The 19755-nt window shown below is 35.9% G+C and overlaps 1 protein-coding gene and 1 long non-coding RNA gene across 2 annotated transcripts in view; one reads left to right on the plus strand and one right to left on the minus strand.

Annotated features, from left to right (window-relative positions):
* Window positions 1-19755, minus strand: part of side-VII (sidestep VII transmembrane protein) — a gene marked incomplete in the record, with an annotated part of 1416899 nt that overhangs the window by 1328153 nt on the left and 68991 nt on the right.
* The window catches only part of LOC145664073 (uncharacterized), a 249632-nt gene continuing 231302 nt past the window's right edge, over window positions 1426-19755 (plus strand). Inside the window, exon 1 of the long non-coding RNA XR_014127323.1 lies at window positions 1426-1708. This is a non-coding gene — a long non-coding RNA (uncharacterized LOC145664073). The remainder of the gene's footprint in view (window positions 1709-19755) is intronic.

Consider the following 19755-nt stretch of genomic DNA (forward strand, 5'->3'; position numbering starts at 1 on the left):
CTATCAGGTAACAAATATTGTACACTTTCAAATAATAAGAGAAAACAGAAAGTGTTATGTCATTGTAACTACATTGTTTTAAACACGAGAAACATTTCGCTGTGCTTTCATCGTCACACAGACTAGTATCACATATTCTAAAACAAAACAACCACAATGAGTTATCACGTTGTAGTTATTGTTTCCAAACGTGAAAATATAAATGTTTTCAAATATATTGTAAAATATATAACACACTCAAAGTGCAATATGATATTATATACAATTCTAACTCTCAACAAAGGGACAAAAATATTATTACGGAATAGAGCAATAAAAACAAATATATATATATATAGTTATTTGTAAAAATCACAATAAATTGTTTCCACACGGTTCAATATCACATTAAATACTAAAAGAGAAAACAAAAGAATCACAATTTGATGCAATTTTGAGAAGTGCCTTAAAAAGAGCACATTTGTTATTTTGATTATTTGTTTCAAATATTTAAATATTTTTTACTCAGCTTTACACATGCTGTGAATGAGTCCAAAATATATAGCTACAATTTTTCTCTGTATCTTAACGTTGCATAAAAAATTATGACATCTTTTGCATGAAACGTTAAAACATTTTAACAATTAAAACCATGTTATGTTCATCTTAATGAATTGTCTTTAGATAAACTACCCTACGCTCGATACTCATTAATGCATATATGAATTGTGTATTATTGAGATTATTTATAGCAATAGCAAAATCTCAAAATTAATGAGTAATATTGGTTGCTATTTCTCTTTGTAAGAAAATATTTTTAGTTATTATGACACTAGAAAGTCCATCAAGGAATTGAGCGGATATACTACCTATAGCAATGTGTTACGAAAGTATATGAAGTCTATGCACCTGACATTACTCAATATTGTGGCAGTATTCGTTTTTAAATCGAAAGATTATGTATAATAATTTTATTTTCAATCAATGTTTATTTATTTTGCAAAGATCGCGTTTTATAAAATAATAAGGTGAAGGTGAATAATTGTTACGAGTTAAGTTAAATGCAAGCTGAGGAATATTATTATTCAATGGTCAGCGAAATGATGTAAATAAAATGTTTCATCGAGAGTCTGCCAATGCAGGAAGACAATGCAGACAATGAGTCAATTCTTGCATAGGCCAAATTCTGTACATTATGGAAAGAGAGATTGTAAGCTTTTGTGAACATTTCACACATTCACGGATATGATGAAATTGCTTAGAATCGAGAAATCGGAGTGTGTCGCGAGTTGCAGTTTTTGAGTCTTGACACAAGGAAAGAATTTGTTTTTCCAAGTGAAAGGGGGTCACACGTGCCGTCCAGCAGACGACAGGAGAAGGACCAAGGTGAACAAAACTGGGAGACGAGAGGTCTTCAGGATCAGTCTTGGATGATCAGTCTTGGAAGATCAGTCTTCAGGATCAGCTTTTAGATGAGTCTTGAAGGATCAGTCTACAAGATCGGTCTTTGAATGTTTAGTCAAAGACAGCGGGACAGTCAACTGACAGTCAACTAACAGTCAACTTAGAATACAATATTCTATCTGCGGAGAACATCGAGTCATCGTTAGCATTTGGGAGTATACCAAACTCAATGCTCGTCTACATCAATCATTAATTGGGAGTATCAACTTGGCGATACTACATCCAACACCTAGATCATCAGTGGAGCGTCATTTGAAGATATCAGGTATGTGTTACTCCTATTCAGGTCTCAAAGGCTCAATACTCGATCGGCGATACTCGACTGGCAAATATTCCGATTATCCGTAAACACATCACAACACTTACATTCACAACTTTTATTTAAAAGAAATATAATTGTTATTGAATGATTGAAGTAAATGTTTTATTATCAGAATTAATCCCCATTGGTATATGGAAATTTAGTTAACCTCTCGCACATGTATATGAGATCATTCCCACTCATTCTAGATGGTGAGTGGAAGGCGCTCAGTATCACTCAAATAGCATCCCCAAATTAGGCACAGAGTGACTGGGTTGTCATGTTGGAGACGCTGGTTTCGGTTCCAGTAAAAGACCCCAGATATAATCTGTATTGAATGATTTCAACTGTGATCAACTGGGTTGTCAATATATATTCCAGTAATTAAAAGGAAATTTATATAGAAAGTTTAGTGCCAGGGTAACCTATGTGCTACGTTCATATTTTCGAGAAAATTGGACCCGAAACTTTTCCATAAGTTTTAACAAAGTAACAAGAAATCACCACCATTCCAGCACTGAATAACCCGTGTTTCCCGAGAAGTTAACATCTCCTTTAGTAAACAATGGCATCAAGAGGCAGTTCGTGCAAATGACTGAAAATTTTTTGTTTGACATTTACAGGACTCTGGCACTCAAACGCCCATGTTAAAACAATTCAATCTATTTTATAAATAGACCTAATATCTGCTTCTGATCATTAGATTTTAATTTAGATTTTTCATATCTTTTGTTGTAAACGATGTATTATCACTTCTTATGGTAATTATAAAAGATATCACTTTACTACTAAGATTCTCTTAGCCGTCTCTCTAACATTAAATATGGAATCAATAAAAAAAAATGAAAAGATTCGAGAAAAAAATTAAATGAATACTAGCAGAAACCGTTTTTGGAAGTATTTCACAAATCCCCAAGTGAACGAGTTAGAAGTCTGAGAAAGGAGTTGTTAATTGGACAATAGTAATACCAATTTGTCGTCGATTATGACTTTATGCAACCCGCTATTTATATTCGTTTTTCGTGTCACATAACTTATTGACCACAGAGGAAAAAAATGAAATGAAATTTTTAAGTTTTACGTCCCACATTTATACCGGTTAGCCTGAAGGAGACGGTGAGGATGAGAAATGCATGATTTGGTGGAATGAAGAAAGTGGGAGGAAACAGGAGAACCCTAAGACAAAACTTGCATACGGTGTTTGACCACCACAAAGTTCAGTTGGCGCGAAGTTGGATTAAACCAGGCAATCCACGCATCAGAGGTGAACTCTCTACCACTGTGCTTCGCGGCCCCGCTGAGAGGGAGAAAGAGAGAATAGAAAAATGTTTATATAGTACTAGATATGAATTTATTTGAAATTCATCTTCCTATTTCGTATGATAAGCGAAGTTATGTTTCATTAACGTTTGCGCTCAACATAATTTTCTTGACCAAGACTTGAAATCACATTGTCATTACCTAATTTGTAAATAACGCTTTATTAAAAACTCAATGCAGAAATGTTACACTTTCAGTATTAAATGTCTTTTTTATGCCCTTTAAGGTGAGATAACGTGATCTAATAATAAGAGGAAAGAACATATGACAAAATAGCACTAGAATGAAAAAATGAGAGGTCACTCAAAAAGCCATGGGTTCCATGGCCTCATATAAACTGAGAATAATACAAATACCCTTTGGGTTAGAGTTAACCGGCTTACAAGTATGTCATATTTCCACTTATAGAAAATTGGAATCAGGTCCGTAATTTGTGGGGGGCAGGGGACAACTGACACCCCTAGGGAATCTCGCCACCGTTCGAGGGAGACCCACTTTAAGACAAAATTTTCATACTACATATACGATAAGAACATGAAATTACAAATGAAGCATGAAACAGGTTCACTACATTACATAAACAAAACAGCACACAAAATTTAAATAGAACAAAAATGAGTCGTGGGTCCATTTCAGTGCAAAATGTCCACTATAGAGGAAACTAGAAATAATATTTATTCGCATGGCTGTGAGATTTGTCAATATTGTCCCCTTAATTAAACTGTCATATATGGAACGGGCCCAGAGGCGTAACTAACGGTCCCGCAAACCGTACCGTGCGGGAGGGAACATAAAGAGGAAGAGAAAGATGGAAAGTGGGGGCCCAAAAATGGGAAAAACAACTTTTTCTAGGGGGCCCAAATACGCGTATTAATGCTTGCCCCCAGCAAGAATCTAAGTTACGGCATTGATTGGAATTAGCTTCGATTCTGTATTGGTTTAGAGAACGTTTACTCTTCAAGAAGGAAATTAATATCACTACCGAAATTGAAATCTGGCTTTTGAATCATACGAGACACCGTGAGAATTAATTTACCTCAACTTTTGGCAAATTTTGTGTTTCCAGGACCTAAAATAAAACTGAAATAACAAATAGGAGCCGAAATATTCCTATTAATTGTTCTTTGTTTCAATTTCTATCATTTTTGATTGGAAAATAATTGTCATTTTGGGTAGTGAATAAAAAAGAGAAAACAGAAAAAAAGGGAACTTCCAAACCATTTCTCGTAGCAACTGATAAATGGCAACATGTCACCATCACTGTCTGCTTGATCATCCATCGCGCGTCATCCAAATGAACACAGAAATCAACGAAACAAATTGCTATCTCAGCGTTCATGCTCATCTCCTTTGAAAGCCATTGGATGAGCACCGTATTAATCTGCCGTTTCCCCACATACAAACACAAAAATAGTCATTGAAGCTTAGTTTGCGTCATACATACATATAGAAAATATACAAATGTATATGTATACTGGTATCTGGAAGGTCAATAGGCACTACATAACCTAATCCAAGATAGGATATTATCAATCACCATATGTACGTTAAATTAAAGTCACCATTTAGCTATGTTGCTAATAAAAAAAAAAAATAAATGAAATGCCAAAGCCAATCATTACACTTGTTTGCAAATGTAAATATGAATTCATTCTACTATATTTCTCGTACGATGACGATTAATTATCGAATTCAAATTAACTCGTAAATGAAACGACCCGCTCTTGTGTCCCTATTTCCTTCAATTTGTCATTGACACAAATAACCTTACACAGTATATCTAGAAGATATTTCAAGTACAGGGCAAATCAAAATAATGGACCCAATTTCACAAATTTACCCTCTGAAATCTAATAAACATATGTTTTTGTGAAAATGTGTTAAGAAAGTTAAGCTGTCAAAGTTTTCTTCAAGCATATCACTACTGTTCTACGTGAGTACTTCGCGTAACACGGCAGCATAAAGCCGATAGTCTACCTCCTGCAAAACCTTTTGTTACCTCTCGTAACACGGCACGCATAAAGCCGATAGTCTATCTCCAGCAAAATGTTTTGTTGCCTCGCGTAACACGGCACGATAAAACCGATAGTCTATCTCATGCAAAACCTTTTGTTGCTTCGCGCAACACGGCACGCATAAAGCCGATAGTATATCTCCTGCAAAACCTTTTGTTGCAATTCATTTCATGCTTGCTGCTGGCTCGTAGTATTAGTAGTAGTAAGTAGAAATACTGCATAGTAACTGAATTTCATTTTGGCTTGGCCTACACAAGAAAGACTCACTTGGAAAATATGCCACATAATATGACAGAATACCATTATCAATTCTTCAGTTATACAATAATAATAATAATAATAATAATAATAATAATAATAATAATAAAGATTTGAGAATTTAATATTGCAGCTGAAATCGCGAAAAGAATTAGACCAACGAGCAGAAAAGGTAGGGACGTGAAGTATTCAAGGTTTGCAAAGGCACTCAAGGCAAAGAAGGTTGGGAACCACTTCATTACAATCTCTAAAAGATATTCAATATCCTCTCTGAACTTACCTCTCAAATACAACTAAGACATCTAAACTTCTTGAGCATACGACTACCAACAAGACGAATAATGATGAAAAAATTATTACGGAAACTTTTCGGGGTCGAGGAGAAAATAGTTAAAATATGCAGACATTTATACAAGAACTTCAAAGAATTAAAAAAGTAAATCTAATCTGTTGATTTGATTTGAATTTGGCGTCCCTTTCAGTAAAGAAGCTGTATTAGACGTGGCCCTACAGTTTAATTTGAGATCCGAATTACATGAACTTCTACCGGGAATTGAATCCGGTCTCCGCCAAAGACGCGTACACTATCCATATAGACACAAGGGAGCTCAATTAATCAAATCCGATTTCAGATGGAGAGGATTACTGTAGGTAGGAAGCATTTAGTAGATTTAACAGTAGACGTACTTTTTAGAGTGAGCCATGGCAGAAGACTTCAGATGAGTGTATCATAGATCGTATAAGAAATGCCCCTCCGTCCTAAGAACATTTTGTAGGGATAATTAATAATATGTATGTATTTGGGCAGTATGTGCTATTTGGGAAGTAACATATCATAGATATAACAGGTGTAATGTTGTGTCTGTGGTTCAACGGCGCCGACTTTCCAAAATTTATGTGGGTGCGTATCAATGGTGGGGCGTGTTATGTGTTTTCAAGGGAGTTTCAATATTTTTTTTATTATTGATTTCCTTTTAGTTAAAATCTTTTATGAGCACTATCATAAAGGGCTGTGCTGTGACTCAAGCCGAAAAGAGGCGATTCCATTCACAATATAGTTCAATTTTTTTATTGTGGTGACTGCCTTTGACAGGCAAGGAAGGGGGAGTGCGTTGCTTAGTTGCCTTCACAGAAACTCATTTGAAACAAACAATTATGTTATAGAGGTTAGAAAGTTTAACTTAAACCTCAATGTTTTAATTGCTTATTATTTTTTGATAGTGGCAAATAAGAAATATTTATTTTATTTTGTTTCTATCGAACTAAAAATCTTGTGGTGTCATCACACCCACAAGTTTATTTGTGTGGGTGCTGGAGCCCCGGAGCACCCACGTAGTTTGTGCGCATGCTGTGATTAGTGAATCAAAGAAAAGTATTACTTATGCACAGGTTTTCTAGAGTAACTAGAAATTGTGTTGGAGAGAACAGTACACTAGTTCTGCGAAATGAAATTTCTTTTGTGTGTATCTCTTAAATGACATTAATTTAAAAAGCTAATAAATATTCTAATTTTATCGCACTTTAAAAAAAATTCGAGTAATTAAATTTTCCAGAATAGATTTTATAGTTATATCCTCAAAATTACAGACTATCAGTAGTCATCACTTCACATTTACTATTGTATATACCAGTTGACTGCAGTATATTTCTCTAAAATATATCAGCTTGTGGAACACTGTTCAAAAAGCAGTCACTTACTTGGATGAACTGTATCAAAGAAAGCAGCATCTTTGGGATGTAGTTATAAAGGTGACTAAATAAATATATATCTTTACTATTGAACTGAAATAGCAAAGGTTAATATCCATTGGCAAGCTTTCGTTTCTGTGTCAATGAACTTTGAGGTCTACTAAGTCAGGATTTGTTTACCAGTAGAATTTGCATCACTGTTAGGATTAAACATACCACTGATACAAATATTGAATCAGTGTTAGGACTATGCACCACTGTTACAAGCATTGAATCACTGTTACGAGTATTGCGCCAGTGATACAAGTTTTGAATCACTTTTAGAATTATATGCACGAATGTTACAAATTTTAAATCAGTTTCGGGATTATATCCACTATTCTTACAAGTATTGAATTACTGTTACGATTCCATACACCAGTATTAAATCACTGTTAGGATTATATGCGCCACTGTTACAATCACTGTTAAGGTTATATGAGCCACTGCTATAAGTATTGAATCACTGTGCAACATTTCGAGCATATTTTACTTATAGAAAGCTCTTAACAGTATTTTTTTAACTTTATAGTGCAGAATTTAAAGGAAATTACAGCGGACATCATCAACAGATATCATTTCAGTCTCAAAATGAAAATCATATTTCCAGAATAGTTACACTCAAGTGTATTGTTACGGGACGTAGAAAACTTCCTCCTCAAACACAGGAAATTACTTTAAAGGAAACAAATTTCCTTCTTTGGGCTTCGTATTCTTGTTTTGATTCGAAGAGAATTCAAAATAATTCCATTTCCTGTCCTATTTCTAAGAAATGTTTCGTTTTCTTTTTCTTTACTTGTTGATACTTTGTCGTACTGTTTCCTCTTAGGAAACCCTAATATCATATCACTAAGTCAATATTTGACTATTCGTGGTGTTGTATACATACAGTATATGAACGTTATATGTACACTGTAAATAAATATGTATGTGTTAATTTTCTCCAAGTTGCTAATTACGAAATTGGGTTTACTTACTAGAAATGTTGAGCATGGTAGCCCTTATTACAAAGATTAACTATTACATTATTTAATAATATTAATTTGTAGTTTTGGTTTGCCTTATTTTTTTTTTTTTTTTTATAAGTGTAATCATAGTAGTAGGAAGACTGGAATAAATATTTGAAATTTGAAATACTTCGAGATGGTGGAAGTCTGTAAAAAGCGTATACAGCGATGACTTCAGATTTCTTCCTTGAGGGAATTTCAATACATGGCGGGTGGAAAGTAGAACTACGGAAGTACTGGTAATCCACAATAAGAACCATAAGGCATGCATGCTCTTGAATGATCACTGAGTATATATGGGTGTACTATGACTTTAAATATGTATACTTGTTTAGATATCTGCCACTACAAAATGGTGGGGGCCGCGGTGGCTCACTGGTAGAGCGTTCACCTCTGGTGTTAGGGGTCCCGGGTTCGATCCCAGCCCCCGCCAAGTCAACTTTGTGATGAACAAACACCGTGTGCGTGGATTTTCTCGGGGTTCTCCCGTTTCCTCCCACTTTCTTGATTCCACCATTTCATTCGTTACTCATCATCACCGTCTCCTTTAGCCTAACCGGCATAAGCGTGGGACGTAAAACTCAAAGATTTCATTTGATTTTTACAAAATGGTGGAAACGAAATCGCATTCTTTTCTTTAAGTGAAATACTCCATATTATGATTATCTGATTAGCATTAGGATTAGGATTTCTTGGTTTCTTGGTTTTTGGCAGCCATGGCCTGTTAGCCCTTTACTCACATGAGACATGACGTTCCTCAGCGATCACACTGAGGGAATTGGAAATTAAGAAAGAAATGAGGGAAGAAAGGATATGACCTGGGACCACCATGTTAGGTACATTCCCAACATTTGCCTGGTGTGAATGAGGAAAACTCAGTAAAACCTCACAGAGGATGGTTAGCCTGAAAAAGCTCATACCCACTTTCTAACCGAGTGTCCCCACTGTGAATCAAACCCGGGACCGATCTGACCAAAGCCGAGAGCGTTAGCGACTACGCTACGCGGAACTACTATTATAATTCTATAAATGAGAAGAAAAATTTTAGATGACACCGTTTTATTTCTGAGATTTATCCAAGTACTAAGCATTAACTTTTTAAAAAAAAAAAATTAGTGAATATAGTCCCGGGTAATAAGGGTAAGAGTATCCTGTTTCTTTACTTTGTTAATACAAATCGACTAATGAAAATAAACTACTTAGTCATGTGAAAAATAATAGGTAACCGTGTCAAGTGTATACCACTTGAAGGAGTTCGGTTTATAGAGTGTGATACCATCTATGTTAATATTGAAAGTGGTAAGTATACTATAAAAATTAGAGAGCAGATGGAACATATTATTTGTGCACTTAATTGATTGCAGAGAACAACTTCTAGTTAACTATTATCGTTTTAACTCTAGAGTGATCAGAATTAAAACTGGAAGTAGTTGGTTTATGTCATTTTTAGTTTGAATATAGGATTAAGTTAAAAGATCGTGCCTATTATTAGAACGTTAATAGGGTTCCAAGAAACCCCTTCTCGTTATCTATTATTGTTTTTACTCTATAGTGATCAAGGTTAAAACCGGAAATGGTTCATTTCTACAATTTTCAGCTGAATTGAGAATTAAGAGAGATGGTACCTATTCTTAGAATGATAATTCAGTTTCTTAAAAAAAAACTCACTATCTCTTATCGTTTTTGGTCTATTAGATAAATGTTAAGACCGGAAATCGTAGTGGTTTACAAATACTTACGTTTTTAGTATAGAAGTAAAAAATGGAAATGTATTCGAGGGATACTTACTTGATTGCAGGAAACCGATAGTCGTTGCCGTTTTTGCTCTGTAGTGATCAAAGTGGAAATCGAAAATGGTAAATTTGTATCACTTCTAGTTTGAATATCGCCTCTAAAACTAACTCGATTCCGGGTTCGATTCCCGGTAGGAGCTCATGTGGTTCGAAATCTACGTTAACCAGTAGGTCCACGTCTCATATAGCCTCACTGCTGAACAATACGTTAAACTCAAAATCATCATCATCATCACGAACTAAATTCCTAACTGTTGTCCCTCTACAACTTGCCGATTCATCAAGTAGTTCGTTAATTCTTTTGGTTTCCGGACAGACAGACGGACACACAGACCGCTAATAGAGTTGCTAATAGCAATGGAGTCTCAAGATTCCATTGCTATGAATTTATGATAAATTTGAATGCACGTTCTTCATTTTCATTTGTAAATGCACGTTTGTTTCATTTGTGTGCGTTCTCTAATATACCAGAAGATTATGTAGTATTTCTTAGACCTATTAAATTAACAATTTCAATACTAATTAATTTCAGCTTTTTAATAGTTGATGTTGAATATCAAAACGAAATAAAACTCCAACTCGAATAAAGTGCTAACTTTATGTACAAGGTGGTGCATTTAAAATTTGCCACTCCCTGTATCTTCGAAACGACTGCGAATATGAGAAAACGCAAAAACACGTCTCTCATTATTTTAAGGGGCTTGAATTTTGAGCTATAAAAGGTCCACCCCAGACACCCCCATATAGGGGTACTTGCGGTCAACTTTGAAAATGTTAAGTGATAAAGGGAGTCGAGTGATATATCGTTGGGAAGGTCTTGACAAGAGAAATATTTTGCCGAAAGTTTTAAGTCCCTATATTGACCCCATCTAAAATAACGGGGGTTCACATTTCATGTCCATAAAGTCCGTTGCCACCCCGTGTATCTGCGAAACGACTGCGAACATGAGAAAACGAAAAAAACACATTCGTCATTATTTTAAGGGATTGAAATTATGTGCTATGAAATCGGGATACAATTCATTAAATCTTCGAGTAGTCGCACAACAGTTTTGCCCAAATTCTCCGAAAAGAAAAATAAGTTCAAATGTATCTTCAGCGGAACGTGCTCCTTTCATACGATTAATTATGAATGTCGTAAGAAAATCTTCAGCAAAACTCGAGCACTCACACACAAGGTCAATCAACTATCCTCGATAAAATGTCTTAGAAAAACAGTGTTCACTACTTCATTTCAGTACTGACTGGAAGAATTCACCCAATTACCTAGGTATATTCGTTTGTATGAAGATTGGATTCGCGCGAAGACCGGCAGAACTACAACAATATTAAAATTTACGAGCACTGTAACGCATGAATTACCATTGTATGTGAGAAGTGTAGAAGTTGCTAAGCAAAATATCCAAATGTCCAAATAGGATAGGCAATTGTACTTTTAATTGCTTGCGTGAGCCTAATTTCTCTTGGTCTTATGCCTGTCTGTGTCAAATGGGTGCGCGCCTTTTTGCGTGGGAGACCCGGGTTTGATTCCCGGCGGGAGCTCAAATGGTTTTGATTCCCCATTTACCAGTATGTCCCGTCTCATGTAGCATGCTCCTGAAAGGGACGCTAATATCAAAATCAACTCAACTCAACTCAACTTTGTCAAATGGATAACTTGCTTGTCCGAACACTCAACCGGTGTAGTCAACTTTGCTTCGACTGGTGCGCCTATACGCAAATCTCAGAACGAACAAGTGACACAGTAAGATGCGTATGCAAAAGTTGATTCACGCCAAACTAATTAATTGAAAGATAATTTTGGGACTGTATGCGGGATGTTTAATTTTCAGTCAGCGTAACTACGTAGTCCTACATGTCTAAAATCTGAAGTGATTACCACTTCTCTACACTTTGGTAGTACTGATCCCTCTTTCTGATGTTCATATTTTCGCAACTCTTTATTCCTACTTTTGAAATAACCATTTCTTAAAACCTTACTCCAATGACAATACAACAACAACATGCGCCTCCGTTTACAAAACCTGGGGAAGATGCACAGAAACAACGTCTCAACCCAATAAATTATATTTTTCTCGTTTTACAAAAGTTTTTGCGATACTTATACCCTGCCTAAAAATAAATTAAAAAGAAAAACAAAAACGAAGAAGCATCACATTCACAAGCCATATATATCTAAAAGTCATCAAAGGCCATCAATCCGAAATTTGATTTCAGGGACATTTTAGATTTCGGCAAACTAAAAAGTTCAGAACTTACACCAAAAAATTCATTTGTCGAGCCCGTTCAAACTACTCTTCCCTCTTTGCCATTTGAAATCTTCAAGTTTACTCCCGTACCCTAATTTGGGAGTTCTGGGGTGGACGTTTTATAGCACATAAATCTCTTGAAGTAATAAATAATGTGTGTGTGTGTGTGTTTTTTTTTTCTCATATTCGCAGTCGTTTTGCAGATATACGGGGTGGCAATGGACTTTATGGACATGCAATGTTAACCCCAGCCATTTTAGATGGGGTCAACATAGGGACTTGAAACTTCTGGCAAAATATTTCTCTTGTCGAGACCTTTCCAACAAAATATCACTCGACCCCCTTTGCCATTTAAAATTTTCGAGTTGACCCCACGTACCTTTATATGGGGGTGCCTGGGATGGACCTTTTATAGGTCAAAATTCAAGTCCCTTAAAATAATGATGAATGTGTTTTTGCGTTTTCTCATATTCGCATTCGTTTCTTAAATACAGGGGGGGGGGCAAAATTTAAATGCACTACCCTGTATAAAATGAAAGTGAATATGTTTGTGACTTAATAACTCTTGAATCACACGACAGATCTCGATAAAATTTTCAACGTAGATGATGAGATTCGGACCTGGGATAGTTTTAATCACTTCACTTTGACGGTGTAACTTAGGGGAGAGTCGAGATATATAAAAATTATCAAAAATGACCAATATTAGTATCGAACCTATAGTTTTAGGGGTCACTGAGATGAACAGTGACACTTCCGATTCCGTTTAAATTTAAATTCAGCCTCCATTAGTACTTCTAAGGAAGGATGGTGGTATGTAAAAATAATTGAAAATGATCGATATTAGTTGGAATTTATAGTTTTTGGTTTCCCTAAGTTGATTGTGATAGTTTTGTTACCCTTTATGATCAAAATGAAACGTAATTATTGAGACTACCTATTATAATGTTTGGAAATTAATTATACTGAATAAAATAAACCAAAAGAGAAGAACCATTATGATCAAACCTGAATCCCGCTACTATCTGAGTGGAACTCACTATCATTCAAACTCACTCTTGCTGACTTTGATGAAACTTGGTTTTACTCAGACTCATGCTTATCCATCTGAGTTAAACTAGTCTTCATTGAAACTCAGCTTGTTCAATGAAATTCGTGATTTTTCGAAATCAATTAAATTATCAAATAATTTGATCTTAAGTTTGGTTATATTAATGGAACTCGCATACATTTAAAGTTCAGTTACCAAAATTAAAGAAATTTGCGCTTTCCTACCTTAATAAAACTCACCTCCACACATACACGGCTAATGCAATGAAACTCGTCCTTGCTTGAATTCGTGCTCGGCTACTTAAATGAAATTAGCTTTCACGCAAACTCCCGTACTCGTAAGCCTTAATGAAAGACTCATACTTGCAGACCTTACTAAAACTTGAACTCACTCGATTACATTTCCAATTGTTATGTGTAGGATTAGTTGACTGTGTGTTTCGACTTCACAATTGAACATTTATGATATACCCGCTGAATTATTCAAATTGCAGTAGTCGTGGGAGAGAAACAAAGTTCAGTAACTTGGTGCAAAACTTGTGTAAATCGCCTGATACATTATATCATACAGTGGTTTTTTCAACAATTTGTGATAGTCTGATCGGTTGTTTCATTCACATTGTTAAACTTAACACATTGGTTTCTAATGATTAGCGCAAGAAAACGACTCCGAAAGATTAATCTATGTTATAACATGTACACTATAAATAGTATGTGTGTCACTGTTAATAGTGTGTGCCACTGTAAGGAATGTGAGTCAGTGTTAGAAGTGTGAGTCACTGTTAGTAGTGTATCTCACTGTTAGGAGTGTGTCACTGTTAGAAATATGTGTCACTGACAGAAGTATGTGTCACTGTTACAAGTGTGAGTCACTGCTAGAAGTGTGAGTTGGTGTTAGGAGTGTATGTCAGTGTTAGGAGTGTGTCACTGGTAACAGTATGTGTCATTGATGGGAGTTTGTGTCACTGATAGAAGTATGAGTAACTGTTAGGAGTGTGTGTCAGTGTTCCGAATATATGTCACTGATTGGATTGTATGCCACTGATAGGAGTATGTGTCACTGTTGGAGTTTGTGTCACTGATAGGGGTATGAGTCACTGTTAGAAGTGTGTGTCAGTGTTAAAAGTGTGTGTCACTGATAGGAGTGGGTGTCAATGATAGGAGTGTGTATCACTGACAGAAGTATGTGTCACTGTTAGCAGTATATGCCACTGCTAGGATTATGTGACAGTGTTAGAAGTGTGTTTCAGTGTTAGAAGTGTGCGTCACTCTTAGGAGTGTGTGTCACTGTTAGGAGTATGAGTCATTATTAAAAGTGCGTTTCACTGTTATGAATGTGTGTCTCAAGAGTGTGTGTCACCAATAGAAGTATGTGTTACTGTTGAGAGTGTGTGTATCACTGTTAGAAGTATGTGTCACTAATAGCAGTGTGAGTCACTTTCACAGTTTGTTTCCATAAAACACTAATAACATTATAGAAGTTAAACGTTAAAAATAAGTAAATTTTAAAAACATTGGTTCATACTGATTAATGCTTTAAAACGTTGCCGAAAATCTTTCTGGTAAATTACAATACTCAGTAATTATGAATTTGACAGAAAGTATACATCTTTTTCTTTTAGATACATCATTTATTGTGCATTTATTTTCTTGAAGAATAAAGTGTTAAAGTAGAAGGTGAAAGCTTTCTTTCCAATTATGGATAAATATATTCTTTTCTTTCTTCGTTTTTTTTAAATCCACATCGCATTTTGTAACAGAGAATGTTGGTATTCACAGCTGCGAGTTACCAGAGAAAGGAGAAAAGGTTTCTTTCTTTTTTTCTGATCTTCCTCTCTAAAATTCTCCATTTCAAAAGTGTCTCCTAGGCGCCATCCATCATTTGAAGACAGCAAGACAACGGAGTGACGTAAGCGATTCCTCAAAGTTCATGCTGTTTCCATTCTTTTGTGTTACTTATCACAAGAAAAGGTGTTGAACGAAGTGGGGAAAAGGAGAGAGAGAGAGAGAGAGAGAGAAACTATGCCACAGAAAAGCTTTTTTTACGTGAAAGATGAGAGAAAAAAGGAATGAAAATTAGTTTTTCCTTGGTCGCTTGCATAATACAATATAGAGCATATCTTCTTGACAGCCTTTCCCAGCTTCCTTTCTTAGAAAGGCCATCAGGGAATCAGGAGAAAAATAATCTTGAAATTAGATTAAACAAAGTGTAGCAAACAATTATAATAATGAAAGAGAGACAAAGCTGAAATGTGAACTCTTATTTATTTGTCCTCACGATAACTGCCCTCACCCTCACTAACCCTCAGTCTGGTACATGATTGTTGAGGATGAGGGAGAGGAATATGAATGTGAGAGAGCTGAAGTTGAATGACTAGGATTAGGAATTAGATTTTTTTGCTTTCGGCATCTATGACGATGTTATCACGTCACATATGAGGTATGACGTCCCTCGGTGATAACACTATCCGAGAAAAAGTAAGGAAGAAAGGATTGAGGAAGTGGCCTAGGACCTATTTGCTAGATACAATTTCGGCATTTGCCTGATGTGAATGAGGAAAATCACACGCAGGGTGGCTGGGCTGGAAAAACTTCTGCACTTTTTCGACCGAGTGTTCCTATCAGGAATCGAACCCGGGACTCCTCGCACCAAGACTATGCGAGGCGGGGCCACTTGAAGTTGAATGAGAGCAAGGACATCAATATTGTTTGACGATGAGGGCGAGTGAGGATGAGGATGAGGGATTAGAATGTTTATAAGGAGGAATGAGAGTGAAGACTTGTGACTGTAAGTAAAGGTGAAGGCGTCCATATTTTTTCGTGTGATCACGAGTAAGTATGCGAGAGAGCTGAGTGAGTGTGAATGTAACTGACAAAAAAATTCTCATTTCTGACATAAAGTAACTTATTCAGTACATCTGCTCATTTAAATTGTTAAAATATACTGTTAGTGTTACAATTATGTGTTATGCACAGTAGTCTCTTTTACAACCCATATCACCAACAAAACCACGACCAAAGAGTGCACTATGAAACTTCCATAACCATTGCTAAAGAAGATCCGGGATGTAACGGCCAGTGAAAACTCATTACCACAGCGTGCTATGGTCAAACGATCACATGTACTCAATCAACGGTGAGTCATGCAATACACCACAAATTAAAGACGGAAACTGTTCACAGAATCAGCATAAATACGGTATTCTTTTGTCACCATAGCAGGCAAAATAAATTAGCTCAGATTAACTTGTTGTATTCCAAACGTCAACAAAAAAATTTTAAACTATTAGTTTTTATTTTTTAAAAATTAGAAAAAAAATATTAATATTGATGACTGGTAATAAAAACAATCGTCCACTAGAAATCTTAGAAACCGAATAATAGTAAGAGGAACAAATACGGAAGTGAATAATCATAATAAAAACAAATACAGAAGGCAAGCTTATTAAGAAATGTAGAAATACGAAAATATAATGTAATGTAGTGTAATGCAATATGAACGGAATTAACATTTGTAACTAACTACTAGCACTGATAATAATGACAACAAATGTTTATGTTTATTCGAAACAACCAAAGCGTAGTTTACAAACGAAGAAACATATATAGTTCAAAGTAGAATTAAATTTTATCTCATTCAAATGGCAAGACCATGAACTTTCAGATATTATGCTGACGAGAGGAAGTAACAGTTCGTTTGATCGTTTGTTTGTTAAATTACTTTTAAAAAAAGTATCTCCCCTTTCTATGATGAGTGGTTGACAATACTGGTCTTGAGCAATGTAAAGAACTGGTTATGTGTGGCGATAGGTGATAGCACTAGTTTCTCGCTCATGCAGTAGCAAATTACAACGAATTCGGTTACCCTTGACTCATACAATGAGTGGCGACAAAGGATAGTGCTTATTCTCATTTACAGACTTTGCAAGCTTTACCGACATTCTGGGGCCACAAACATCTTTAAATATCCAGAATTGTCTCTGATCACAAGGTACGTACACTCGTCCTCTAATTCACAAACGGCCTTTATCAGACTCATCAGACACAATCACTATACTTAAAGGAGAAATGTTGCAATCCACCCCTGGCTCAAGACCTCCCAACACCATGTCCACCCGTAGAAGAATCAGTCTAGAGGATAAGAAGCCAGAAGAAGAATCCGCACACAGAGTTGAAGAAGAAGCAGAATTAGAACCGGTTGAAAAACTCTATGATATTTAATGTTATTCACCTCCTAACCTCACAGAAAGATTCCTATAAATTGAGCCAATATAGTCGAAGGCTTCGGCTGCCCCAGTGGTTTCATTCTCAGCCATACTCGAGTGCATAGAACAGTTCGCTATTCAAGTTTCCAAATCAAGAAGAGCTATTTTTTTCTGTGAGCAGGTCGATACAAAGTTCTTCGGACAACGAATAAACGAATACATCAGTGAATGCCCACACCTCCAAGAAATATTTCTTAGATCCCTAGAAAAATAAAACAAAAGAAAGAAACATCACGCAAACAACAAAAGGAACAAAACAACACACAAAAGACGCAATCCGTTGAAGAAGAAAACACAGTGCCCAACAGCTCACAAGTAAAAGCAGAGAAGACCTGTATTCTACTCTATAAGCCTCCACCTACACCCTCACAGAGCCAACGAAGGAATAAAACGGGAGATGAAAACACAGGAAATGTCCATTATAAATGACATGTGAATCATATCCAGTAGGAGTCCACTCCGTCTCACCAGATGGATTTCACAAGACTTCAAACAAATTAACTCCTTGACTAACCAGGCCACACTACATCTTGTGAACATCACAAAGTCAGTGTTCGTAGGTTACCTTTAGAAAATTTCCCTCAACTGATTCAAAATTTTCCCTTTTCTTATCAAATTTTCCTAGTTTCTTGAGAGTTCAATTCCTATGACAGAACCTGACCCATAAGACTTTAGTGTGAACCACATTTGTTTCATTCATTCGCTTTTTGCTTCTATTTTTTTTTTTTTTTTTTTTTTTTTTACTTTTCCTTCATTTTTCTTTACAAAAAGTACACACAAATATACCCACCCAACAATGGATGCAAATTATGCTATTTTGAACACACACACACAAACTATTCCTATTGTATTCGTATATTTCTAAAGAAGGAGGAAACATTTAAGCATTTATATTAGTCAATCAGTCAGCGCGAGATTTTCCGTGGATTTCCACGTTTTATCGAAAAATTCTCCTTTTCCCTTTTTCCTAAATTTATCTACGAAATTACCCTAGATTTGGAAAGTTTACTTCAAACTACGAACATTGCACAAAGTTGAGGCTTCTAGAAGTATTCCACGACCATAACCATGCCAGAACTGCTTCCAGTATAGTCACCGCAGTCACCCCCGAGTCTGTTTCCGATACGGTAAAACACGCTGCCAAGACTTCAACAAAAAAGTTAACCCACGTTTCTGTGCTACAAAATGGGAAATAGTGATTGTTTCAAGAACCACCACCATACCATTAGCCAATCAAACATATTCCCAATATTATTCAAGGAATAGACTCCAACAGATGCAGAAAGTTCGACTCTTAACACGATCGGACTCCAGCAAAAGCCAAGCTCCAGCCAACAAGTGAACAGCCAATCACTGAAGATGAACCACAAACACACCAATTAATGGAAATTCTGATCCAAGAAGTAGTCAAACAAGCTACTCAAGACATGAAGTTGCTAGCATCAATATTGACCAGACCACCAAATCACCTAAACAACAGAACCTGAAGAAACTAATCCAAAAGGCCTCCTAACACTAGCATAAATATTATTACATCTAATCATGGTGATATCTAAATCACGCGCAATGACCAACAGCAGAAAAATAATAGAAGACCACACACCCCCAATAGGCATCCCACATAACTGAAACACTAACACATACCAAAAGATGCACTGTATCAACACTCAAACAGAAAAAAGTCAATCTGTCGCTACACGTAGCACATAGTAGCACACGGTGATAACAAAAAAAAAAAAAAAAAAAAAAAAAAGTAGGACAGTTCTTGAGAAATCTTCAAGACATTCAATGCATTCAACGAACCTTCTGATCCTGATGTAAACATTACAGAATTGTATTACTCCGCCAGTCATCGGATAATTGGCTATCGGTCAGCGTTTCTTTCGAGAAGCACATGCTTGCACCCTGTCGATGTTGTACTTATTCCCCGCATGTGGTCATATTGTTAACTGTGATTCATGCTAAAGTTGTGTCAAAACCACTTTCAATGCATGCGTATTCTCTTTTATTGCATTAATTCAATTTAGTTCTTAGATAAAGTGTTGTTTCTGATTGTCTAATCCTAAGGAATTCTGGTAATGAGCCTTATAAGCAAGGACTATTTTCTTCTGCCACATGGGTGTTCTAAGGCTCTCTAACCAATAAAATCAAACAATCAAAACGTGTATTTGTTTACATGAGGTACTGAACATTCCTTGAATAAACTTTAGAACTACAAGACGGCAACAGATCAGGGCCAGCGATAGTTGCTCACACTCAACTGCAGCTACGTTGAAACACCAAATCCAAGTGACAAGACAAAAAGACAAATTGAAGGCATGGGCTC

The sequence above is a fragment of the Thermobia domestica genome, chromosome 11 (genome assembly GCF_964235325.1).
Source record: "Thermobia domestica chromosome 11, izTheDome1.hap1.1, whole genome shotgun sequence".
In the NCBI taxonomy this organism is placed as follows: domain Eukaryota; kingdom Metazoa; phylum Arthropoda; class Insecta; order Zygentoma; family Lepismatidae; genus Thermobia; species Thermobia domestica.